A 15,079-nucleotide genomic window follows, 5' to 3' on the forward strand; every position below is an offset into this window, starting at 1 on the left:
CCTCTCATGATTTACCATGAGTGTTGTTTATTTAATTTGAGAAGAGCTTCATTCCACACGCTTCAGTTGTTTGACTTATAGCAGTAGTTTCACCAAAAGAATTCTACTGGAGTGGTACATTTTGCTAGAATAAGTGATTGCAAATATATAATCTTAGAAATTCGTCTCAAATGGTCTGAAAAGAAGTAATTCAGATGCTTCTGAGCCTGAAGCTTTTCAAATCTTCTGGTTAGTTAGGTGAATGTCTTTGAAATACAGAAATCCCTCTCCCACAAGCATTTACGGATCCTCACTCTCTCTAAACACCACCTGAGTCCTCCCCACCCTCTTCTACCTCCCTCCTTCCCTGCCTAAGCATCATTCTGTGTTCTGATATTTCTGTGCTTTGCATACTATCACTGCACAGTTTTAGTTCTCAGAAGAGCACTAAAAGCAGCTCAATGCCTGAACAGCCAGCTCAGTCTCAGGACAGTCTCCAGGGCACAGGTTATTTAGAAGAATCCTTGTCTTACCAGCCCACCCTTCTACTCTCCCAGTAGAAACTAAACCTACTTGACACAAAACCACTGGGTGATCTGGTTTATGCCAGAGTACTCAGGCTTGAGTACTGATATCCTCCTGATGGCTTGGAGGATTTGCTTGGACAGCTGCCACTCATGAGTCATGTCTTTCTGTGAAGTCCACCGACATCTTTGCCATGCAGCTGCAGCTTTCAGCATCCATTGCTTTGCAAAGGCACCCCAGTCCCAGGCACTGGGCACCTCCCTGGGGACAAGGATGTGGGCCACAGGTGGGCCAGGCTTGGTGGGGCCATGGCCAGGCAGGACAGGGCTGTGGGGAGCTGGAGTCCAGCCCTGCTGTGGTGTTACTGGGGCAGGTGCTGATGGTTCTGGGGGGCTGACATGGGGTGCTGGCTGTGGGCAGCCGTGGCCATAGCTGTGAGGCTGTGTAGGGACAGGAACAAACACCCTCAGAGTCGTGGCAGCAGGACTTTGCTTTGAGATTGTCTCAGAGTTAAGAACTTCTGAAAGAAGTTCACATCGGAAATATCAGCATTTGTATTTTTGAGGCTAGAACAGTACCAGCTCTGAAGTAAACATGAAACTAGTCCTAGTCACTCCTTTTCACCCCAAAAAAGCAGCACCATGTAGAAAATCGCAAAAGCAAAGGCTCCCTGAAGACAGTGCAGCAATCCCTGCCCAACATGATCCTGCTTTGGTGTTCTCTGGCCAAGGAGAGAGGCCAGAGGTGTCAGGTCTCAAGATGGCCATGCACACACAGGAGAGCTCAGCATTTGAGTCAATAAAACTTGTGTGTCTACCCTTGGGGCTGAAGCCTTAGGCAGGAGTTTGGGCTTAGAGCCCTGGTTTGGGCTTGGATCCATCTATCCTGCAAACACATAACAATTTCAAGGAATGAAAATCCAGGGGGTGTATTCTGGTATTTTTCCATCTTGACAAATCAGGAAAAAATTTGTGCAATTAGAAGTGCTGCTACAATTTTTTTTCATAGACCACGGCATCCTGTGAGACTAATTAGTAAAAGACAGAAATCTCCCGAAAAAATAGGTCTACCAGAAAGATGAAATTTTCTTTTTCTCTGCTAATTTGCAGTGATTAAATTAGAAATTTATCAAATGGCAGGAAAATCCTCACGGTAAGGTGAGGATGATCCATGTATTGCATGTAACCCTGTTAGTGGTAAATTTGTAGCTAATATATAGGTAGTCTTAACTTTATTGCCTTCAGTTTTTTCATTCACTTTCTCCATGTATACATGTCTGCAAACATGCTTTTCAATCCATACTTGGTGCCTCTGCCAGATGAGACCATATCTATCCTAGGCTTACATGGCATTATGTATTTTTCTTGAGGGGGCTGAAAATATCTCCACCCCGCAATGACTCTGAAATGAAACAAAAAGAGCTTTGCTAAAAGGTAATAGCCCACAAATGAGTATGAAAGTTATTCTCTATAACATCTGCACTTTTTTACTCAGGAAAAGCTTAAATTTGATTTAGCTCAGAAAACAAATTAGGACTTACCTCTCCAAAAAGCAAGAAGGAACATCTGCAAAACAGTGGAATGCTGTATGGAAGCCACAGGGATAAGGCAACTGCACCATACCTCACAGCAGCAATAAGTATAAATGACATCATTCACTTTGAGTGTCTGCCTTACACTCATTATTCCCTTCTTTCAGAAGAAGAAGCACATAGCAAAAGTAATTTCCATCCCCCATGAAAACAGAAGATTAAGGCAATTTACTTTTACCCACATTCTGTTAGTTACCCATCAATGGATATGACTGCTAAAACAAACCATCATAAGAAATGTTCTAGGAGAAAGCAAATAAAGCTACTCACAAATTTCCTTAACACTTTTTATCATTTACAGGCAACACATTATCAATCAGATTTGGTTTACAATTAAGAAAGAAAAAAAGGAAGAAAAATAGCATTGAGTTTCTTCAGAGAAAGAAAAGATAGATGGAACATGATCTAATAGAACTTCAATATTACAGAGGCACCAGCAAGCAGTGGACTTTAAGGTCTTATTCTCTAATTCCCCCTTCCTTATTATGGTCAACATTTGCTCATAAAAGACCAGGAAGAAAATTAAGAGGTAGAATCCACTTTATACTGAAATATCTTGCCCTCAAAAATAGGTCACAAAAAAAAAAAAAAAACGACAACACGTGTCGCAGACATTTTTTCACAGAAATCCTTTCTTTCAGATTTCTGTGTCTTCTGGAAGGCAGAGGCCTCAGAAGAGAACGTAAACAATTATTATCAGCTGCTGTGGAATGCAACAGGGGCACCTTCATTGGCTCATGTTCCCATGTTTATAATTGGAGGCCAATCATGGGTGCAAGCTAGGGACTGAGTCCTTGGACACAACTTTGTTATAGATTCTTTCTTTCTATTCTTAGCTCTGCAAACCTCTCTCTTATTTCTATTTAGTATAGTCATAATGTATTATATAGCATATATCAATAAATCCAGCCTTCTGATCTAGAAACAATATTACTGTCTTTCTCTCACCAGCAGCAACCCACTCAGGACACTGTAATAAACACGCTCATTTTTTTCAGAATGCATGAACATTAACTTCTATCATTAGCTGTGCTTTTGGTGTTATGGATCTGTAGGTCACCTTGAAATTCAGTTATTCATTTAGATCCACAAAGTAACTGCTCCCCTGGTTCCATGCGAGCACTTGAAGACCAATCTCAAAATCTAAGTCCAATAAACAAAATGTCTCCCTTATTGATCCTTGGAAATAGAACCACTGTTATATCGCAAACACAATAAAATTGACATCTATCTTTTCTTATTTCTCTAACTCAATGGGATGGAGTACCAGTAAAAACAGCAGCCTGGCTTCAGATATTTCTTGTCTTTGAAACCAAACTCCTTTTCTTATTATGCTTATTATGCTAAATACATAGCGATGTTGCTCAAAGTATCCCTAAGTTATTAGTTTCAGTAAATATGATTCACACTTCTTTCCTGACTCCTGAAAGTTCCTACTATAGCACAGTTGCCCATGCTCCCATCTTTTACAACCGAAGAAAATTAAAATTTTCAACCTCTGTCCTAAGTTAAAGAAAAGCTGCTCTTTTTTGTTGAGAGCATACCTCTGCTTTGAAAAATAACTATTATAACTCAGACATTATTTTCCTTTGCCCACAGATACATTAACTTAAAAAAAATTCTTCAATCACAGAAGCAGATCTTGACCCCTGAATAGGAGCAGAATTACTTCCCAGTTCTGCAGTAACTAGTTAGTTTACTCCCAGTTTCTCCTGGTCAGATTTCATTTTAGACTTCTCCACTAGTCATAAAAGTAGTGCTTTTAATAAATATCTAAACCAATTCCCTCCTGCAAGGCACTTTCTCTTCTGTCTCACCTTCCCCGTGTGCCAGTGGAAAATTACTGCACGTTTCCAATAGCAAAAGGCTGGTGAACAAGATGACTCTAAATTATCATATTATCTTAATCATACCATGGTTCCTTAGCTTCTTGGAGGATGAAGCTATATCAGAGGTAACACCTTTTACCTCTTTGGTCTTCATCATTGTCGTATCTATGTATGTATTCTTATCTTCTGTTTTGTTTCTTACTCATATTTTTCTCCTGGTTTGAAAATGTAAATATTGTATTTTTGTAATAGCAAATAGTTTACAGTTAGATCAGAGTTTTACCTGAGTGGTTGCTTTCCTTTCTCCATAAAATCAGATCAGTTCTTCAACTACCCATTAATTAGATCCAGGAGTAGAGCAGGATTACCTTCAACCCTTGTACATGGGTCCAAGATGAACAATGAACAATGCTCCAAATTCAGGAAAGACTAAAATATCCACAAAAAGGACAGATGATGGGGTATTGAGAAAGAAATATTTGGGTAAATAACTCTTAATACCAGTTGCACTTTAATTTTGATATCGTGTGCAAAACAAGAAAATATGTTCTTTGTAGCAGTAACCTTACATCAAGAGCACAGTGTTTGATCAACTTACTCTGACCACTTTCACATTCACTTCAGTCACATCCAATGGCATTCTCATCTCAAAAAAAAATAAAAATCTCATTACATTCTGGTTAGAAGAATGTTTATTGGTTGTTCTTATTTATTATTTGGCTGATTGCTCTGTTTATCATAGATTTTATGTCTTTCAAAAGTTATTAGGTTGTCATTCTACTATGTTCAATCCCACTTAGTCACACTTGGCTTAGCTCTATTATCTTATTTGATGCCTTTGACTCTAAATCGTCTCTGGCATGATCATAGTATATCCATTTTCAAATTATCACATTAATAGCTCCCATTCTGCAGATTTCCTTAAAGCAAATTATTGACTGTAATCAAGAGTCTAAATGTTTTTGTACAGCTGCAGAGTCATCTGCCTGCCACAACACTTTTAATAAAAACCTAGGAAAAGCAAACAGAAACTTGCTTTACAAAGGGGTTTTCTCATGAAGAGCTGTTCCAATCTGAAAAATTACCAGGTGAAGTTAAACTCTACCCTCATGCCAATCACAGATTACTGCATCAAAAATGGTACTGTTAATATAAACTAAACACTCCAAATACCCTGGTAAGAAAGTAAAACATTATGAAAATTTTATTAATTTTTTTTTCAAAAAGTATCTATCTCTCAAATTTCATGCCTTGAATCCCTACCTCTACCATCCAATCTGATTTTAGAAAATGACATTTTTATATTGTTGATCTCCTGAACATTTACCGTATGGTGACAGCTGAGGGAGATTGGGTTATTAAATTTTGGGTTCTTAAAAATTGGATTTAAATTTTTAACACAATTCTAAAAAGCCATTTATTTTCAGCATATATGATCATATTTGCAAACCTTGTTTGTATTTAGCTTCCAAAACATGGTTGGTGATATCTTTCTAAGTGATTAATTGGACAGACATCACAAGACCAAGTTTTAAAATCAATATCTTCATAGATTCCTGTGCTTATGAAAATAAATTTTGCTATAATTCACATTTCTATAACTACTTACAATTTTTTAAAAAATATTTTTATTGTTTAAATAACCACAGAAGAAGCACTGTGCAAAAATAAGGCACTCTTCCAAACTTCATTTTAATAGGTGACTAATTTTTCAGAAGTATAGCAGAGAAAAAGAGAGAAATTAATTTGCAAGAGACCACGATGCAGATACAGCACCCAAGAAGCCAGCTGCCAATAAGATTCATATACAGGGGTTCACTCTTCTGTTTAAAAACATGTTTTATATGCAAAGTTGTGCATAAACATTTCAAAATCAGTTTTACAACATCAAGAACTCAAAAAAACTTTTAAGACACCTACTCAACACAAACAGGAAAATGCTTATGCCCTTTTCTCAATGTCAGATTGTTAATACACTGCATGCGAGTCTGTAAACTGATCCATTAAATTCTTGGCTTTGTACAGTGACAGACACTTTTCTGTTTTTTTTCCATTCTTTATTTTCCACTATTTCATGTGATGGAATAATTTTAAACAATTTTTTTCTTTCCATGATAGGCAGAACAGTGGTTTGGTGGATGGCATGATCTCCCACTGATCACAGCTACGTGGAGTTTCTGCAAATTATTAATCAGCTGTGAATTTTGTACAAAATGTAGGAGCACCAACCCATGGTTTTGAAAAGTTCTGCATGCTTTCAAAATTTTTGCATCTAAACCTCTGAACCAACTTCACTTCAGCTGGCTTTTCAAATGTCTTATAAATGATACCTTCCGTTAAACACTCCAAAGGACTTTTAGTTTGATAATACAGATCAGATTCTGAATTCCAGCCAGGTTTAATATTACTTATTTTACCTGGCTTGATTCCTAGGACTAAGTTCACAGTGTCCTTTGGTCTTGTTAGTTTTTCAAATAAGCATATACCCTCCAACAATGATATTCCTGTTTCTTCAAGGACATTACTTTCCTGATCCCTGTGAGTCTTAACTGCTCTTGCTATAGACTCCAACATTATCTTATGCATGATTATTTAAAATTTGATAAACTGTTGGTGTTAAAAACTGGATCATGAACCCAATTGATTATTATGCTAAGAAAACAGACCCTTCCATATATCTGGATATCTCCTACCAGACTTGTTTCATTGATGATTATTGTCAAGCAAAAAATACATTTTTCCCTGCCTCTCACCTTTGTATTGCTCTTTGATTCTCAGTTTATAGCAATGCACATTTATTACTTATCTTCCTTAGAATGAGAAAGCTTCAAGTCCTTCTAAGCTAGATTAAAACCAAAAAGAGATGTGGGAGATGAACAGAACTGAAGAATAGGCTGTTATCAAAAGCTTCACCATGAAAAAAGTGCTCTTCTTTTCAGCATTGGCTTATATTAGCTATATCTTTTGACAGTATCCATTTGATCTGTATTTGTAGTGCCTCAGTTGTTAAACCTTTCTATAATTTATTAAGTTACAGCTTTTTCATTTTTTTTCATAAGTTTGTGTTCTGATTAGGGATCTCCCCCCCTAAAGTACCCATGGTAAAAAAATTTCTTCCAAATGGTTTTGTTAAAGTTTCTGCTGATTTTCACACCACTCAACTTGAGGTATGAGGTTTTCCATAAGCATCTCAGATTTAAGGAATGCTCATCTTCTCCTAGTGATTACTTGCTTTACATATGATTTAATAGTTTTCTTAGATCATCTCTCTGTCTCTGTTTATTCTGAGAGAGTCCTTACATCCTCTCATCCTGAAAACCTAGGCAAATTAGGATCTTTGATCCCTACATTGTGAATATATTGTCACAAAGAAGCTTGAAACAAGATTCTGACTACTTAACAGGGCTATAACACTTTACAGGAACTTAATAAGAGGCTGGATGACTTCATGTTCTCCAGGGAAAGGTCTGGAGAAAGACACTGAAGAAAGCCAGACATAGGTGTCTGCCTCCAATGCTGATGTATATGAGAGTTCATCTAAACAGAAGGAAAAGTGGTTTTTCCAAATATCTTTGACTCTCAAATCCTCCTCAGCTCAGTTCAGATCTCTTCTCTAAGTGACTGTGATATTTATGGCCCCTCTCACATGTATTGTATCTCAGCCTTTGAACAGTGCTGTCAGCCTTTGGAACATTGCTTTTGTTTTAAACTGCAGGAGAAACAGTAAATTTTAGGTCACCTCCACTATGCTTGCATGAGTCACAGGAGGGAAACTGAGTCTTGGTCTGTCTTAACCCTGATTACCACCAGTTTTCATTACATAAACAAATTATAACATTTCTTTATTCTGTTCTTCCACTTCCTATTTTATAATACTCCATGAAAATATTCCATTTTAAAATACTCCATAAAACTTATCAGTTGTCATTTTTCTACTCCAACAATCAGGTAATGGGAGTGAGGGGTACAGAAATATGAGAAAGTGGTGTGTAATAAAGTTGAAGAAATGGGATACTTTGAATGGTGTTTCAGTAATTCATGTTTGTACTTTCTTGTCAAACAGTGTCAGGTAATAACAATTCAGACTTTTTCATTACAGGAAATGTTGAAGTGAACATTGAGAGATACCCTAAAAACTGACAGCTTCTATTACCATACAATGGAAAAATCTCTTTCATGGTAAATGCACCTGTTTATCAAGTTTGTCTAGTTACAAAAATGAAAATAAGACTAAAGAAATCCAATATAGGGCCTGAATCCAGTTGCTCTGATCTGTCCAATATAACTGGCTAAAGAGATGCAAATTTTACAGTGTTAATAAGAAATCTGAAAACCAATGATACGTGTAGTAACATGTTTGCTAAGAGACAGAGGCATAAAATGTTTTGTCTGTAATGTATAGTCTATGTAATCTTTATCAGGTTTCTCATGTTCTTGCCTATTTGAAATTCCACTAAAGTTTGAACATATGCCCTGTTCACATTTTGTCGTCAGTGCAGAGTTCATTATGTGCAGTTATTTAGAAAACAGAGTTACCAAGTGTTTTTATTACAGAAACTAGTTTACATATATAGAATTTCAAAATAAAGTTCTGTGAAATTACTGAAAGGAGAAATGGTAACCTATGCCTTTATTGTCTTCTCTGATCTCTCACTTTTTACAGCACATGAATAAATCATGTAACATGTTTTCTTTCTTATTTCCCTTTTATTTATGTTTCTTCCATTTCAATTTATGCCAGCCTCTGTTACACGATGACACTTTTATTGTGGAAGAGTTTATTTTTACATCCACAGGATAGATCATTAGTTCATCTGCTGACTGTCTGTACCATACCTAAGCTGAGTGCTAGCCTGAATGCCTAAGGACACCCCTTGTTTAGTCACTGTCCTGTGCTGTGTGACAAGCTGGCCTCTCTGATGTACCCATTACCCAAGACTTCTACTACTTCTACTGCCATGTATTTGCACACCTTAGAGTTTTAGAAAGTTTTTTATGACTTAGACAGGTATGTGTGTGCTGCTATTCATTTGTGTGGAAGACCACTGCGGTGGGAAGAGTGGGAACAAATCTACCAGGGTTTGTCTGTCTTGACTGCCCTTACACCTCCAGGCCATTTCTCCTTCCTCAAACTACTTTCCTTCATGTGCTTATAGCAGTAGGACACAAATTGCACTTGAAGACAGGTCTGTGCTGGATTTCCATATAGTCTTGTCAAGGTTCCTTTTTTACTCTACACTTGCCATGCCAACATCCTCAATGGGGAATGCTTAGAATAGGATCTCAGCCTAAGAGATTCTGTTGAGAGGCCTTTTCTCCACAGTTGCTCAACTGGGTTGTCATTTGAGGCAGAAACTTCCTTATGGGCTGGAGGAATTGTGGCACCCACTGGCTCATGCGTGCCACATATGCTGCCAGGGGTGCTCCCTTGGAGGTCAAGGGTCCAGATCTCACTCCCAGGAAAATATTATCTCACCAAAGAGGAAGTCCATGAAAGGCTGTGGGCAAGAAAGCATCCAGAATTAAATAATTTTCTTCTCAGCCATGCTACATCTCTGTAAATCCAGCCTTTAACTAGAAATCTAGGCTCTAGAGGAATCCCCAGACAGCTGAGAAAGAAATTATGAAGAAATCAAATGTCAGGATCTTGTAATTCAGCTGCTCGAGAGAGCCAGAAGTAATACTTCCCAATTGGGATTTTCAACCTGAAGCATTGTTCAGGACTGGTCCTCAGATCCCATTTACGCAGCACAGCCTGAGGAACTGGCTATGGTAAGCAATCTTTTCTGTGGTTAACACATTCAGCCAGAATGCGTAAAAAAGGTTTAATTTCTTCCTCTGACTAAAGGGAGTAAAAAGTCTTCCACTCTAATTGAAATAATTGAATATTAATTGGACCAAGAAGAACAAAAGGCCTGCACAAGGGTTAGAGCACTTATTTAGGTGTCAGAACATGTTTAAATATTTTATAACAATTATCCACTGTAGCTGAGCAGCAGTTTTCCCAGGTGAATGCCCTTATCTTTTTCTCTGTGAGCAGCCTTCCAAACCTTCTGAATCTAGCTGTCTAGATATGTTAGAGACAAAGGAAAGAATTTGAAGAGCATCTGCAGAAGTGGTTTTACTTAGGGACTGTAGTTGTTCAATACACTTGCAGACTCACTTCCATGACTTCTTCCTCATTGATCACCTTACATATGAGTAAATATGTATTTGAGTAGTTCTTTTTTGTTTTCTACATCTCTTAAGGAGAAGGAAGCTACAGCATATCCTTGTATTCACACATTCAAAAGCCTATAAAAGGTGAAAACAGATAAAAGAAAAGATTCATAGCACTGACTTTGACAACAGGACGTGTCATACATTTACTATTAGAAATATCCATAATTTATCTGAGTCCGAGATACTTTCTTAAACAATGTCGAGACCCTAAGATTGCACCTAATTGATAAGATTATGATTGGAACCTAATAGATTGAGAGATGCAGATGTTAGCAATTTTTGGGAATTGATATGAAATCTTGCAAATCTTGTCCTTCCATGATTTAAGGAGTCCTTCTATTTCCCTGTTGTTTGCAGACAGCTAGAGCTCTAAGAAAGACGTTGGAGATGGAGAGCTGTTTTTTTTTTTTTCACAGAAATGCAATTTTCACCCTGATGCAAAAATTAGTCTTTCAGCAGAAAAAAGATGGGATGGGACAATAGGAATAAAGTTTCTATGTTGACTGTGACAGCACATCTGTGCTTATATTTGTTCTATGCTAAAAATTATCCTTTCCTGTGACAGTAAGATGCATATCAATCATTATTGAAGGCAGAGGTGAGACATAATTAATGAAACATCCAAAAAGGGAGCTTAAAGTTCTGGTAAAGAGGTTATGGTTGCCAGCTGAAGACAATAATAGAGAACAAGGTGGAAAGGCATAAGCAGTTTGAATAAGAGGAACTACCGTGTAATTAACAATGGAAAATGTGCACTTTGCTTTGAAGGAAACCTCAAAAAATTTCACTGAGATTAGAACTGCTGTGTTTGGCTCTGTGGCAAGGCTGAACTATTAAAACACTGGAGACTGTCTTTTCAGTTACTTTGACAGTCGTGATTTTTGTCTAAACTGGAAACTTTTGTTTCTCAATTGATTGACAGCTAGAAGTAGCACTCTATTATTGACTGAGAATGAATGATCATGCCCAGCAAAGCCTTATTGGCATAACTCTATCATTACTGCTTCTGTCCCTGTCTATGTTCTTGAGCTTATCTCATGCTTTTTCTATATCCAATTGTTTTCTTATCAATTATATTGGCTATGGAGAATTAGGAGTTTTTGTTGTTGTTTTTAGGGGTTTTTCTAACGAGACGCAAAGGGAAGGGTACTGGAAATTTATTAATCTTATTTTTTTCCTTTTTTCAACTTACTGAAAGCAAAAAGCAGTGGAATAAAAAAAGTGCAGTAACAGCAGCAATGCAATAACAAAGGTATAGAAGAAGGGAAGGTGCTTTACACACAAAAGATGTTTACCACCTCTGCATGACTGCTGGGACAAAGACAAGATGGCAGAATCTCCCCATAGGTAGTGTCCAGGTGATCCCCTGGGTCAAAGACAGGGTGGAGGCTGCTCCTTGCTGCCACCTCCTCCCATCCCTGAGCCCAACACAACAGAAAACAATGTCAGACTGCTAAAGCTGCTTTGTCTGTGCCACACTGCATTGCTGCTCTGCTGTGCAGGGCTTGGGTACCCTTCCGTTTTGGCTCTGTGCTGTCATTTTGGATGCTGGGCTTGATCCCATGTGGCTCCTACCAGCACCACTGCATGGACTGCTCAGGCCTGCTCCACCTGGCTCTGCTCAGCTCCACTTGGCTCCCTTCAGCTGAGCTGCACTGGGGTTCTCCCCTGCCTGGATTCCCTGTGGTATTTATTCTCTCGCACGTCTCTGAGCGCCGCATCAATTCCGTCAATTCCCTGTTCTCTGCATTTCTGCACCACGGCTTGGAGCCGCAGCTCAGGGTAAGGGATGGATGGTGAGGGCAGGGTCTGTAGGGCTGACCCTGACAACCTTCCTAGTGGAGAGAGAGGCATAATGACACATTTTCAGGGGTGTGATCATTTTTCCTTCCCCCCAGAAAAGCGCAATGATGTGCATGGTCTAGAAGAGCAATTAGCTGTGCCCAGAGGGTGTGAATCTTCACCCTCTCTGCAGCCAGGACACACTGCAGTGATGTGCAGCCTCCTAGTTACTGCCTCCAGCTGAATTCCCTCTTGTTTTGCTCTGCTCTCAGTTTCCTAACACTCAACTAAATAACACCATTAACCCAGAGTATTTTAATTCCAGACAGGAAAATGTAGAGGTGGGTGCATTTAGTCCAGCATTTCCTCTTAAATGGTACCTTTCAAGGGAACAGTATTTAAGGAAAAGAATAACATAATGCATAACACAGTACTTACATACCACCATATTTTAATAAATTTGGAACACAAAGATACAAGAGTAGAAGGAAAAGGTTTTAGCTGCTGCCATTGCTATTAACAGTGTAGTATTTTTTATCAAGGAAAAGTGGCCAAGCTCAGTCATGTGCTTGACAGATGCAGTTCTGTCACTGTTGTATTAGACATTTTACCTCACATAGCTGGGGCTGGGCAATTCAAAGTGCTCAGTTGCCAATATTACCTTCTCTTTCTTCAGACAGTTACAAAGATTCGAGAAAACTGGGAGACAAAAATTACATACAGGAATGTTTGATCATTAAAACAGTCCAAGGTCCATGGCTTCCAATCTTGATGGTGACATTGGCTTGTTTGACCTCCTTTTGTTCACTTCCTGACCTGTAAAACTGAGATAACATTTTACTTACATATTAAGATCCTTAGATATAAAACACTGAATACTGTAACAAAGAGGGCCTTTACATGCAACATGTATCACTTTCATAATATTATTTTAAAATTATTCCCCATATGCAAAAATATAGAAAAAAATCAGATTTTTTAAATCAGACTATAAATCATCAGGTGCATTCACAGTCATATACATTAGAAGTAGAATAATTTTGGAGGCTGGAAAAGAAACTCATTTTTTCTTGAAGTGAAAAATAGATTACATCAACAATGATAATTAAGTCACAGATTTTAAAACGTCCGAGATTTTAATTTAATATATAAATATTTTTTATTATAGTCATGAGCCATTTCTCTGGGGTTTTTATGTACAAATTCTATAGCAAAACCATTCCTGTGGGAACCATTTCTATTAGCTGTCTCTGAGTGTTAAATGAACTCTGTGGCTTAGCAGGGAACTTTTATATTAGTCAGATGTGCTAAATGTTCCTATTTTTCTGTGAAGTGTGTTTCTATTTTTTTGGTAGCACAATAAATCATTAAGACACAATTTACAATAATGTGTAAAAGAACAAGGAAGCACAAATGTTGGCTGTATGCACATATGTTCCACTGCCAGTACCAGCTGTGAGCAACTAAATAGGACACCAAATCCCACTGATAAATGAGGTCTCAGATTTTGACTTTGTCCCTCTATCTCTCTGCTCTCCTGGAGGGAAGAGGTTGCAGCCTTTATGGGGTAGAGATGCTGCTGCTCCCTGAGTTGCAGCCACCAGGAACCAGGTAGGGACATAGACTGGCTCTGTACCCAGCCATAATTACAGTGGCTTTGCCAGAATTAGTGCAGAAAATAGCCATTAGACTAAACATTTCAGTCACTGCAGAGGAGACTGCCAAAAAAAAAAAAAGCCAGATGTCAACCATGAGACAACTGCGTTGTGGTCTGGCTTGATCTGTGCTTTATCTGACAGAATTAATATAACCAAGCCTGGTGAAAGAAAGGACCTGGGGTGAGGTTCTCCTTGATCATCCCTGAGTTCAAGGTCTTCCTTAGTCTTCCTCAATGAAGTTTTCTGATTTATGAAATGGGAGTGAAATCGTTATGACTCTTAGGAAACGTTACTCTGATTGTGAGCAGCTTCCTGCATTCATTTCATGCTTTATTTTGGATAATTTATGTGGTGATATTGAAGGAAGGATTAGGCACTGTAATGTAAGAAATTGATTTGTTTATTCTGGTCTTGCTGAGACCTATAAACAGACCATACACTGAACTGCAAAACATGAACTGTTGGATGATCTGGTAAGTCATAAGGGTTTGTAATACAAAATTAAACTCATCTCTACCAGTGTAGTTATGAATTTTTACTTGCTTTTTCTAAAGCTTCAAAAAATGAGAATTAGGATATAAAAATACTATTAAAATTGACAGAGAACTTTTTATACAGGTAGCATTGCTTATCCTCCAAACTGTGATAGTTTCTCTTGTCTGAAAAATAATTCAACATTTTAGGTTGGTTTACTGTTATTTTTTTACCGTTGACACCTTCCAATTTTACTTATACTTTCAAACTCAGCTCAAACATGCAATTAGAAAACTTGGAACTTAATGATTCTTCTCATTGCATGTCACCCCAAGGATCCTCTTCACAGGAAAAAAATGAAGGCTGCAAAAATCTAACAAATCTTAGGAATGGAGCAGTGCTTCTACAGGTGTGGCTGGGGCACAGGAAGGAGGTTTAGAAGGCAGATCTTCAGTTGCAGCTGAGGGATTCTTGGAGAAAACCCAGAGATCACAAGAGAGATAGGCTTATGATGGCCTATATTGAGGTGACAGCTGTCAATAGCCTCCCACAGGTAGAACTCTTGCCTAGAAAGGGAATAGCTGACAGATTCTGCAGCAGTGGAAATCCATCTGTTAGGCATCTTGAGAGTCATTAACTCATCTGAGGTTAACAAATGAAGCCCAAATTTGTTCCTTTGCCTGCAGGAAAATCAATATTCAATTGTTCAAAAGATTATAATCTTCCGTGAATTCTGTATTTTTTGATAATTTTTAGAAAGACTGTAAGGAAAATATCACCAGAGGTAGAATGACAATATATATCTGGAACTAAGAACATTGTAAGAACTGTATGAATATAGAGAAATTTTACACAAATGTAAGAGATTACATTTTACCTTCCTTTCTCCTCATCTCCTTTTGGCTTTCCCTCTACTTCCCACTGGCCCTGGCATTTTGGAAGCCCTTTCAGTTATTGACTGAAATAAAACAATTTGCTGCTATTAATGTTAGATTCCTGAAACAAAATATAAAAAACAA

This window comes from Ammospiza nelsoni, chromosome 3 (assembly GCF_027579445.1).
Source record: "Ammospiza nelsoni isolate bAmmNel1 chromosome 3, bAmmNel1.pri, whole genome shotgun sequence".
In the NCBI taxonomy this organism is placed as follows: Eukaryota; Metazoa; Chordata; class Aves; order Passeriformes; family Passerellidae; genus Ammospiza; species Ammospiza nelsoni.